The sequence below is a fragment of the Clupea harengus genome, chromosome 1 (assembly GCF_900700415.2).
Source record: "Clupea harengus chromosome 1, Ch_v2.0.2, whole genome shotgun sequence".
Lineage (NCBI taxonomy): Eukaryota > Metazoa > Chordata > Actinopteri > Clupeiformes > Clupeidae > Clupea > Clupea harengus.
Window position 1 is genome coordinate 20,240,105 of NC_045152.1, and position 12,112 is coordinate 20,252,216.

The 12,112-nt window shown below is 38.8% G+C and overlaps 1 long non-coding RNA gene across 1 annotated transcript; it reads right to left on the bottom strand.

Annotated features, from left to right (window-relative positions):
* Nucleotides 1-2,054: 2,054 nt before the first annotated feature.
* LOC116223390 lies at nt 2,055-11,155 on the bottom strand. Its single transcript, XR_004165060.2, has 3 exons — nt 11,021-11,155; nt 4,447-4,639; nt 2,055-2,386 (listed from the first exon to the last, which is right to left on the bottom strand). It is a non-coding gene; the product is annotated as an uncharacterized LOC116223390 (long non-coding RNA).
* Between the last annotated feature and the right edge of the window lie 957 nt (nt 11,156-12,112).

Sequence of the window (12,112 nt, forward strand, 5' to 3'; positions counted from 1 at the left end):
ACACACACACACATTCCCCATTATATTAATAAAACCTTTGAATTCATTCCACTGTTCCTTTGTTGACTTTCTGATTTAAAGTAATGTATGTAAGGCTGTGCTGTCTATCTTGTAGTTGTCACTTCAGTTTGCCAGAAGATGGCAACCTTTGAATATAAACAGATATAAGTGCATGTTCTATCATTCACACTTTTGTACTCTATTTTCTGCATGTATGGGGGGTGTTAGGGTTATGCACGTTGTACTTGTAAGTGTAAGCTGTCTCAAATAAGGCAAATCACTACATCAAATCAAATCAAATCAAATCAAACTTTTTTGTACGGCGCATTTCATACAAGGAGGTAACACAATGCGCCTCACAGTAGGAAAGAAAAGGGGGGGGCGGGGCTTTACAAACACACAGATTTTCCAGAGATAGATCCAGGCAATGACGTACTAACCATACTGGCACCGTAAAGGACTGCTCAGCACGGTTATCGTCAAACTAAGAGACAGCTGCTGGGTTCAGGGGGGGCGGGGTTACAAAGCACTTATAAGAGACCCAGATTTTGCCAGAGATAAATAAACAGGAAATTATGTACTAACCGCACTGGCACCGTGAAGGACTGCTCAGCACAGTTATCGTCAAACTAAGATACAGCTGCTGCTGAGGGGGGGGGGGGGGGGGGGTACAAACACTTGAATAGAGACAGAGATAAGTAAATAAATAAATGTTCCATAAATGTTAAATAAATACATTTTACAGTGAGTGATAAGCGAGATCAAAGAGGTATGTCTTAAGTGCATGTTTAAAGGTTTCAACCGTTTCAGCCATTCTTAGGTATTCCGGCAGTGTTCCAAAGGCTGGGGGCATAGAAACTAAAAGCTGCTTCTCCATGTCTCTTTGTCCTGGCTTTCAGAACTGTTAGGAGTTCAGTGCCGGAGGACCTCAGGGATCTGCTGGGTGTGTACCTTGAGAGCATGTCTGTTATATATTCAGGTGCATGACTATGGAGTGATTCATAGACTAGTAAGAGAATCTTGAAATCTATTCTAAAGCTAACAGGTAACCAGTGCAGTGATTTTAATACTGGTGTGATGTGCGCTCTCTGTCTTGTTTTAGTGAGGACTCGCGCTGCTGCATTCTGTGTTGTTTGTAGTTGACTAATGTTTTTTTTTGGTAGACCAGACAAAAGCGAGTTACAGTAGTCTAGCCTGCTTGTGATAAATGCGTGCATCAGTCTTTCAGTGTCAGCCTGAGCGAGAAACGGTTGCACCTTAGCAATGTTTCTTAAGTGATAAAAAGAGGTTTTAATTATATTTTTGATATGGGTTTCAAAATTGAGATCTGAGTCCAATATGACGCCTAGGTTTCTGGCTTGGTGCTAAGTGCTAGTGTTTTTAAGTGTGCAGATAGTTTTCACCAATGACTAATACCTGTTTTATCTAGGTTGAGCTGGAGAACATTTTGTGATATCCATACATTTATATCAGAAATGCAATTTACCAAACAATCAATAGAGCTGTAGTTGTTGGGTGTTACAGAAATATAGAGCTGGGTGTCATCTGCATAGCTAAGATAGTCGATGTTGTGCCTCCTAATTACAAGGGTAGCATGTATAGACTGAAAAGTAAGGGCCCTAAAATGGATCCTTGAGGGACCCCAGAGATCATACAAATGTTTTTTATGAGACACTGAGGAGTTCATATATGAGAGATGAATGACACACAATGTACCAACATGTCTCCAAAGAGAGGAAATGCACATACATCTTTTATATGGTTTGTGCATGGTAATGAGTAGTATGCTTGTTGTCTTTATACAACCTAGTACATTTGTCTTATAAATTAAAATTAGGGCATGGATGTCATAATCATGTATCTATGTTAAAAGTGTAGTCACCCATGAAAAAAAATGGTAGAAGACAAAAACACTTCTGCTGTCCTTGAAATGAACTGCAGTTGAAGGTCAATTTACATCGATCAGTGTTTTATATTGACTTACATGTTTGTCACGTCCCTGTCTAGGGCTTTAGGACATGACAAATATTTTAAAACACGGGCAGACAACGGAATAAAAATAACCTTGAATTTATTGGACAAAGAATAAAATAATTAAACTAAGGCTCAAAAATAATGTAACAAGCAAAAACACAAGGCTTCGCGAACAGGCCTCAACAGCCTGGCACTCTCTCCCGGTCTCTCACTCCGGTGAGTAGCGAACATGATGGTAGTGGCGCGGGCAAAGCCCGAGGCTGGACCTAGCGGCAACGAGTGGTGGCAGACAACAGAAATGCGCAATCCCCAAAGCAAGCCCCGTATGATGGAATCCCGGACGCTTTTAAAGGGCCGGGACTTCTATAGGCCCAATGGGATAAGAGCCCCAATCAACTGCGCACCAACCCACCTGCAAGACACACAAGACAAAACAGAAGCACAGGCAAAAATACATAGACAGACCCACAGGGTCGTAACAATGTTTTAGAAAGTGAGGACAGCTCACATTCAAACATGCTAGTGGCTCTGCAGCATTGAGCTCCTCCGCAACACCTTTAAGACACATGGTGAAGTGTTCAAGACTGCAGTGTAGCATATATTTTCAGGTGACCAGTAGGGCTGCAACTAACGATTATTTTGGTAATCGATTAATCTATCGACTATTTTTTCGATTAATCGACTATTCTAATGATTATTTCCTATAGCAAATTAAAATAACGACTCAAAATGTTGGAATTTGAATTTCAAATGTATTTGAGTAACAAATTTAATCATAATACATAAATTAAATAGTAATACAAATTAAAGTGCAAATATGCTTTTAAAAGTAAAGAGAAAGTGCAAATAAAGTTTTAAAAGTAACTCAAATTAGCAATCAAGCCTCTGCAAGTGCAAAATAACGCAAGAATAACTGGGCTGCAAGTGACATTCAAGAACGAGGGCAAAGAAAACGGTGCGTGATTTGTATGCTAGGCTATTTGCAGATTCTGTTCCATTTTTCTCAATGATGGTCAATTATTATTAGTTAAAGATGCACTATTTCGCACTTCCTATAGTGCATTGCAATGCCGAATGAAAATTACCGGTAGCTCTGCTAGCGTCTGCCAAAAAAAAAAAAAATATTTTTTTTTATATATATATTTTATGACGCGTCGACAATAAAAATCATCGTCGACAATTTTTCATAATCGACATCGTCGATTACGTCGACTAATCGTTGCAGCTCTAGTGACCAGACATCCTCTTTTACCCGGACATGTCCTCTTTTCGAGACCTAAAAAATGCGTCCGGCAGGGATTCCAAAATCGTCCGGGATTTTGCCTCGTCGGATATTTGTGTTTCTCTGGGTCTTTCACAAACTAGTTATTACGCCCTTACAAGTTTTGGAAAGGGTATCTCCCTTACGTTCCACCTTCTTGCGTGAGCTCTGACTATAGAGAAAAATGTCATTGGTCGACCGCCTTCTCAGTGTTGCCAGATGTACGATAATTATCCTCCAAATTCGATCATTTTGAGCCTTTGGTACGATACTTCGCCATTTCCAATCTGGCAACACTGAGCACATTGCCGCCTCCACTAGTTGCATTGTTTACAACAGCACATGACACCTGCATGTGAATAAGATATGAAAACTTCGTCGTGGGGGAGGGGGCGGGGTAGTGTATAGCATGCCGCGGCGAAGTGTCCTCTTTTTTACAAACTCAAATCTGGTCACCCTAATATATACACTTGCCTAAGTGAAAATGGCTCTGAAAGCAGTAAATACACTTACGCGTGTCTTATATTAATACTCTCCTCACGAGGTTCCACCAAGACAATGTTGGTACTATCCTGACAACTGCACCAATAAAATGTTGGTGATATCACCCTATTGGATAGGCATCAACTATTCAACACAACATTTACATTTAGTCATTTAGCAGACGCTTTTGTCCAAAGTGACGTACAAGGGAGAGAACAGTCAAGCTACGAGCAATAGAACCTAGTGTAACAATAAATACTACTTTACGTAAGAAATTGAAAAAAAAGAAGTGCAGGAATGTAACTGCTGTAAGTGCAAGTTAAGTACTAGTCGAAGTGCAAGTTGGGAAGAGAGGTGCTCTCTGAAGAGTTGGGTCTTCAAGAGCTTCTTAAAGGTAGATCTATTAATCAATTAAGTTGAACACGTGGGGGCGCCACACAAAGTGTGAAGCCTACCATAATGGTCAAAATAAAGATCAGTCACAAACCAATAAAATATACTAAACAATCAATTTGGAACTCTGATTAACAATTTAATTAATAACTAAAACCCAAATGATCATATCAATAGCTTGTGTAAGTTGAAGGTCGTGAATCTGAGTTCTGAATAGAAGAGGTTGGCAGCATTCATTCTTGTGCAACATCAAATAGACCAGCATAAACAATCAAAAGCATTTATTTATACACACACAAATGTAAACAAACAATATGTAATCAAAATAGATGTACCTGTGTGAAGCTCCAGCTGCGCCGCCACATGCAGAGTGCTAATGTTTGTGAAACCGGCCTCAAACCTAGGGGAACTTGGGCCAGCACAAACAGGTTCTTCAAACTCAAGCCTAGGGGAACTTGGGCCAGCACAAACAGGTTCTTTACACTCAAGCCTAGGGGAACTTGGTCCAGCACAAACGGGGTCTTTCCACTTAAAGGTAAAGAACAAACACACAGGTGTTAAGGCATGGAGACAATGGAGTGAATTTATTAAAGATCAATATTTTCTTAAAAGCCGGGTCAAATGATTATTTTCTTGGTACTGATGTCTCAGTGTCTTCAATCATTTCAACAATGGATTCTCAATGGATTGAATGGAACAATAGAATCACATCAACAATTAAATCACCAATGCAAACAATGTATCACAAACATTGTATCACAACCATTGTATCACAGCAAGACCCAACATCATCATCATAGCTTTTCAACCACTATTAATAAACCTAAGAGACAGGCTACAACAATTATTTCATGTTCATACTAAAATACCATTCAACATGTTAACTGACAAATCCATAATTATTTAAGCTGCCCATCGACCATGTGACAACACCAGTTACTTAAAACCATGTTCAATCAAACTTTACAACATTACCCAACACACATTTTGCATTTATATTTACATTTAGCAGACGCTTTTGTCCAAAACGACGTACAAGGGAGATACACATACAAACATCCTTCAGCAGAGTAACACCCCAATAATTAGTCAGTTGTTTTTTAGGTTATACACACTTATTTGCAGTAATTCAAAACCCACAAGGAAAAGTTATATTACCTTAAAAGCAAAGAACAAACACACAGATGTTAAGGCATGGAGACAATGTAGTTCAAACAAAGCTCCCAAATTCCTTCTATTACCCTGCCTGCCTTGCAGAGTACATCTGATGACACATCAATGCTCCCTAGTGGGCTGAAGTGAATTAGGGATGATAGATAGTACATTCATGTACAGGATCATTCAATGGTTTACAAAGAAAGATAGGGTGCGTGTATGTATTTGGCTATTTGCGTGCGGAACTAATGATGGCCCGCTACATTTGCACCTGCCATTGCTGAGTTAACATTGTTAACATGTCCATATGGTGATTCTTTAATGTGACATTGTTAACATGTCCATAAGGTGATTCTTTAATGTGACATTGTTAACATGTCCATATGGTGATTCTTTAATGTGACATTGTTAACATGTCCATATGGTGATTCTTTAATGTGACATTGTTAACATAAGGTGATTCTTTAATGTTACATTGTTAACATAAGGTGATTCTTTAATGTGACATTGTTAACATAAGGTGATTCTTTAATGTGACCTTGTTAAATATCTATGTGTCCACGCGCAATGATGCAAGTTCGTGTTCAAACTGTGGTTGTTGCAATTAGCCTGCATGGCCAACAAAACCCATATCGACAGTATATACATATAATTTGGTAATAAACCCATTTTCATTTGCATAACAACACATTAAATGCATAACAACATATAAAATACACATTGCTGTAGATTTTCTGTCGAAGTGACATTATCTAACGAAATCACATGGATAGCTAACCTTCAACCATAACCACGTTAGCTATTAGGCTTCAATACCTGTTTTCAACCAAGTTATATTACAATACAAATATTAAACATGAAAATACTATGTACAGTTGAGAAATAAAAGGTTGTAATATTAAATAAATGCTTCGACTGGTTTTTTAAATTGCTCTATGAGTTTGAACTTGTCTGTACAGCAGAGGTCTTCAACCGGGGGTCCGCGGAGGTACTGCAGGGGGTCCGCCAAATTATTTCATCTGAAGCATTTTTTCCCTCTTCCAAAAATTAAAAACGTCCAATAGGCTACATAAACATAAACAGAACGTAAAAATTGCTTTCTATTCATTAAAAATAATACATAGGCTACCCATGAGTCTTCACGCGATCATTTGATCACCATGGCAACATATGCACTTTTAGCTACATTTAGCTATCTGGTGCCAAAACACGTTACCTGCCTCAATCGTTTTGTAATTTTTCGGAACAAAAGCTCCACGTCAGACACCACTGATGGCGGTTCAGATGACCTACATTCAGAGGATGCCAACACCCCTTCCACGAACAGCCAAAAGCGCAAACGGGAGAAGACACGTAAATATTCAGAGAATTATCTGAAGTTTGCCTTCACCTACAAAGAGACCGATGGTGACGAATTACCAGTGTAATCACTACGTGGTTTGTCCTTCCGTGCTATCAAACGAAACTATGAAACCATCAAAGCTGCAACGACACTTCAGGGTTTTTCCTGGGTCAAAATGGGTCTTCGGTGCTCCAAAAAAAAATGTGCGCGCTGTGCGCGCAGTCTGTGTTACCATGTCACCTGGTAGCTTACATTTTACCATTTCATAAATAATGACGATATGCTTCAGGAAATCATTTTGCTTCCACTTTAGATTCAAATACATTGACAATAGTCCAAGCCCCATGGTGCTATCATGTATGGTTCAAAGATTATTAAGGTTTACCTCTTTACATATATATGCAAACTACTGAAATGTATATCAATAGAATCTAGAACTAACCAGTGGTCAGAAATGGAACACACAAATTATGAAAATCAAGTTTATCTATTATTACTATTCATTTTTATTATACAAACCTACATACCATTATTTTTGTTTTTATTATTAAAACTGTCCACAAATATGTTTAATAGTGTGTTTAACTTCTATTGGCCCACCAATGGAGGCTGCGTTGGAAATCAAACTTTTGTCAGCATTTTGAGTGGACATTTCATTTGCATTTGTACAGGTGTATTCGTGCACGTCGGTTTACAACGACAGTTTACAACCGCACCGGTTTATCAATGATAATATTAATTCGAGACACAAATATATCCGCTCTCCTCCGAACGAGCTGAGCTTTCATTGATAAACCAATGCGGTTGTCTGCCTCTCCCGAGGACCCGCGGTCTACTGGTACTCGTTCAAACGGGTAAACAAATCAAATAATAGCCTACACCTGTGTATGTCCTCAACATAGCAGATATTGTAATACATTGAAAGCCATGAATACTGAAAATGGAATGTTATGCTCAAAATCACCGCCGACTGATGAAGTCAGGATGCATACGCAAGTTGAGTGATTGGCAGCTGGCCGCTCTGTCCATTCGCGCACCTCACAGTTGCGTATTGTTCAGACAAGAAGACACGCTTATCAACTCGATTACTATTGATCAAAACAGAACGTGGTTTCGGCTGTAGCCTATACTTGAAACATACTATTGAGACCATATTCGAACATGCATTGCACGCGTGATGAAGGCGCATCCCACCACCTGAGCGAAATAATTCATATCTATAAATAACAGCTCACCTTTATTTTTTTAACCAGATTTGTAAACAGGTCGCGATCAATATTTTGCAGTACAATAGGCTACCTTGGTTAAAAATCGAATTACGGTAGATGCATGCTAGCATTGCGCTAAATAATTAGACAGCTAACATTAATTAGTGGTGTTAACATTAAGTCAGTTATTGTATATGGCATTAATATTATTCTAAAACACCTTCACTAGTTGTTTTAACCAGATTTGTAAGCAGGTTGTAAACAACATTTTTGAAGTGCCTTGGTTTAAAACAGCTTAAAGCTAGCTACATTAAGTTGCTTGCTCAAATCTCAAATTCAAACAACGTATTCTCTAAACTGGCAAGCTTGGAGCAGCCTCTTTTCAATGATTGGCTCAGGGGGTGGGAGGTGGGACAAGCTGCTGCCTTGAAGTCGACGGTGAGGGCTCAAAACACCATTAAGCTGAATTGCGCCATGAATGACAGCTTTTTTTTATTAATTTTTTATCGCGGACTTTTTTTGGTGCCTTAGGCGCTTGGGATTTGTTGTAGGCGCTCGGGAAAACGGCTTAGGCGCGCTCCCAAATTTTCTCTATGCAGGAAAAACCCTGCACTTAAAGACAACCCATGCTCACTTGAAATAATTTTTTCATATATATTTCCTGTTTAAAATCTTTTGAGGGCCAGCAGACCTTGATGAGACAATCAGCCAAAGTGTGCGAGCTAGCTTTAAAAGCCTTTCATCAAGTTGCATTACGTGTCGCTTAGACCAAACAGCCATACATAATTGCCGAAAGTTTAATATTGCCAGCAGCTATATGTGCAAAACAATGTTTGGGAAGGATGAGTACGTAAAAAAACTGAAAAGCATCCCAATGCTATTGATGAATTGGCAGCTGATGTGAGGGCACTACTAGTCGCAAAACTCCCAAAGGCAGATTATTTTGCACTACAATTAGTTGAATCCACCGATGTGTCAAACGACGCTCAGCTTTTAGCTTTTTTGTGATCTGTCAACCAAAATGAGATGCAGGATGAATTTCTATTCTGTAAGCAGCTGCCTGGACGTAAAACAAGTTCCGAGATTTTCAAAGTGATCGACAATTTTTTCCGTGAACATGATATACCCTGACCCTGGTCGGGATGTGCACAGACGGTGCAAGAGCCATGTATGACGCACTGCATGCTTCATAGGGAGAATCTTGTTGCCAAAGACATGAGTGATGAATTCTCAAACGTCAGATCTCTCACTAGGTATGAGATATTTCATCCATACTTAAGCTTCTCAAGCTACTCAATTCTTTGTCCCTCCCTAATTGAATACAGAGTGATGGCTAACTGTAAGGGAGAAAAAATGTCAATAATAAACAGAATAAATTGAAACGAGATGATCACAGATGATTTGCAATTATGTTCAAACATGTGTAGGGGAGTGTGTGTGTGTGTGTGTGTGATTGACAGTTCCAAATAAAATATATGAATATCAGGCCCAAATTTGGGGCGGCGGGGGTGGGGGTCCCTGCTCAGTGTCTCTCTCAGCCAAGGGGTCCTTACGCTGAAAAAGGTTGAAGACCCCTGCTGTACAGTATGAGATAGTTACAGTATGAAAACGTAAACTTACCGAAGCTCTTTTCTTAATTAAAAAATGAATTCAATCCACTCTCTGCTTGTGAAATGACAGGGTGAGACGAAGAAGGAAAGGAAAGGAAAATATATATCGTTATCTTACAAAGTTATCAAGTTCGCGCTGCTTGCTTTTGCAGCTGAACTTCAACGGTTCTGGGAAAGGAGAGAATTCCTTGCGCATGCGCAATGCGCATGACGAATTTCTAGCTGGGCTACATTAACATAAGGTGATTCTTGAATGTGACATTGTTAACATGTCCATAAGGTGATTCTTTAATGTGACATTGTTAACATGTCCATATGGTGATTTTTGTATGTGATACACAACATATCATGAGCAAAATAAGCAGTCAACACCATAGCAGAGTATTTCCACTTGGAAAATGCCCCATCGACAGCCTCAAAAGACACAGACACAGACAGCATGGGTTTCATATGTCACAAACCCAAGGACACAATCCCATTAACTTCCCTGTCAGGAGAGAGGGGTAATGTCAGTATACAGATACATAGTATGATGTTACTTATGATGAACTAGATGGCTTTTCTTCAGAAACTTTTTATGGTGTTCAAAACGCTTCTTTCTAACGGCACATCTGGATGTTTATCATGTCAATCTAGCTAAGTCAGAGTTTATCTAACATTAGCAACACAATATTAGCTGATTGAAATCGTAGTCAAGCCAAAGGCTTGTGTTATCAATTACTGTTACATTTCTGACATTGAAGAGAGCAATACATAAAATACATTACCATTCTAACACATAGACTTGTAGGTGACCCTTTAAATGACACATTCTTCTTAGTTATATTAAAATGAAATGAATCATATGTACATATTACATGCATGTTTCTATTTTTACTTTTGCAGATTCAGCGAAATGTCTGCAGAAGGTTAGTCCCACCTTAAACCATTAAAACTGGATGGGGGGAAGGTGGGTGAAATGTGAAATGGAATAAAAATGTTAACTGAAATTCTTACATATAGCACCTGTAATGACACGAGCAGAGCACCTCTATTGCGAATGTCCAGATAATGTCTAACATTATAAATCAATCTAGTCATCAGAAAAAAAAAATGTAACTGTCTGTTGCCAGTTTAATGTAAATTAAATGAAATCACCTAAAAAATTATGAACGACCCTATTTCTTGGTTTTGCAGTGCGTGCTCTTTCTAAATGTTAAGCATCTTCTGGTGTTAATAGCTGATTATTATACCTTATTAGCTAGCCCAATAACCAACAGAAGCACATCCTAGCATTAACAGACTAACATAATCGAACTGCCCATTTAACCAGAGTAATTCAGTTAACGCTAATCTAACAAAGCACAACATAAACAAAGTGTGCAAGGGCCAGTCGTCATTTAAGATGCTACTTACAGCAAAAATAAACTGACTAACGTTAATTTACAAAGCAAGTCACCTAGCTAATATGCCAACAATTTCACAAGGTGAGCAGAAGCTAACCATAGCTAGCTTTACCTTTACACAATTCAGTCTGTCTTTCTTACAATATTTTCATTTTTCCGAGACAACAGTTGATTACAAAAGACAGAGCAATATCTAGATTTCAACTCACCAAACATTTTGTTTCGCTCAACATTATATTACTTTTTTTTTGCGATAATCCAATCATTTTTCATTAATTTGGCTTTGGAACCAGGACGTGTTAAACGCTTAAACTAACAATTCCGGTCAACATGCCGTTTACATGTCTATGGTTTACCGCAGATTACCAATATATGAATCCATTTCCCACAACCCACTGTGGGATGTACTGATAAGAAGTGTGTGTATTTAAGAGCAACTCTGTTTCCCCACTGCCACCTACTGCCATCTACTGGGGTGCTCAGTCAGAGCTCTGTTACTCGTTAAACATGGCTAATAGAAGGGCGATAAGTGTAGATACATAATAGCGAACAGGACGGTGTCTTAGTTCCTACATCTCTCTTACATATCCACTACAGCAAACCAAGTAGGCTACTAATTCCTTGACACTTCAATTAAAACGGCACTCAGTGTGGGCACTTAACACCTAGGCCATGGCATTTGTTGTTCAAAAACTTGAATGCTCATTCACTCATACATAGAACCAGTCATTAATTAATGCTAAATACCTTCACTATAACCATAATACTACTTCCGTGAACGGGTCGTTTTCCATTCCAAAACGTCTACCAACAGGGATTTTTTCCCCATTGTTCAAACTGCTTTATGACGCAACTAAGTTTTGTGATGTAAACGATGACATAGGCTATGGAGTATTCTGAAGTTCACTCATTTCATTGATCATTATCATTTATCGTCTCTGCAATAGCAAAAGGTCTACTTTAAATAGCTATTAGATCATTTTCTTTCAGAAAAATGAAAAAGACTCTTCGTGAGATATTCACGAATGAAGCCAACACAGGTCAGTGTTTTTTTATGGTCATCCGACATAATGAACCGTTTGATTTTAAGTGTATTTTAAGTGTATTTCTTTATTTTCATGTACAGCAGATCCTTATTGTTCATTAAAACACTCAAATGACTCAAGCTCAGGATCTGCCCCAGGCTGCCCCAGTATCTGCCCCATCTGCCCCAGGATCTGCTCCACTGGCTCTGTGGAGAAGATACACCCTTCTCCTTTACAGACGTATATACTAAATCTCCCTGAAGAGTGAGTTATGTT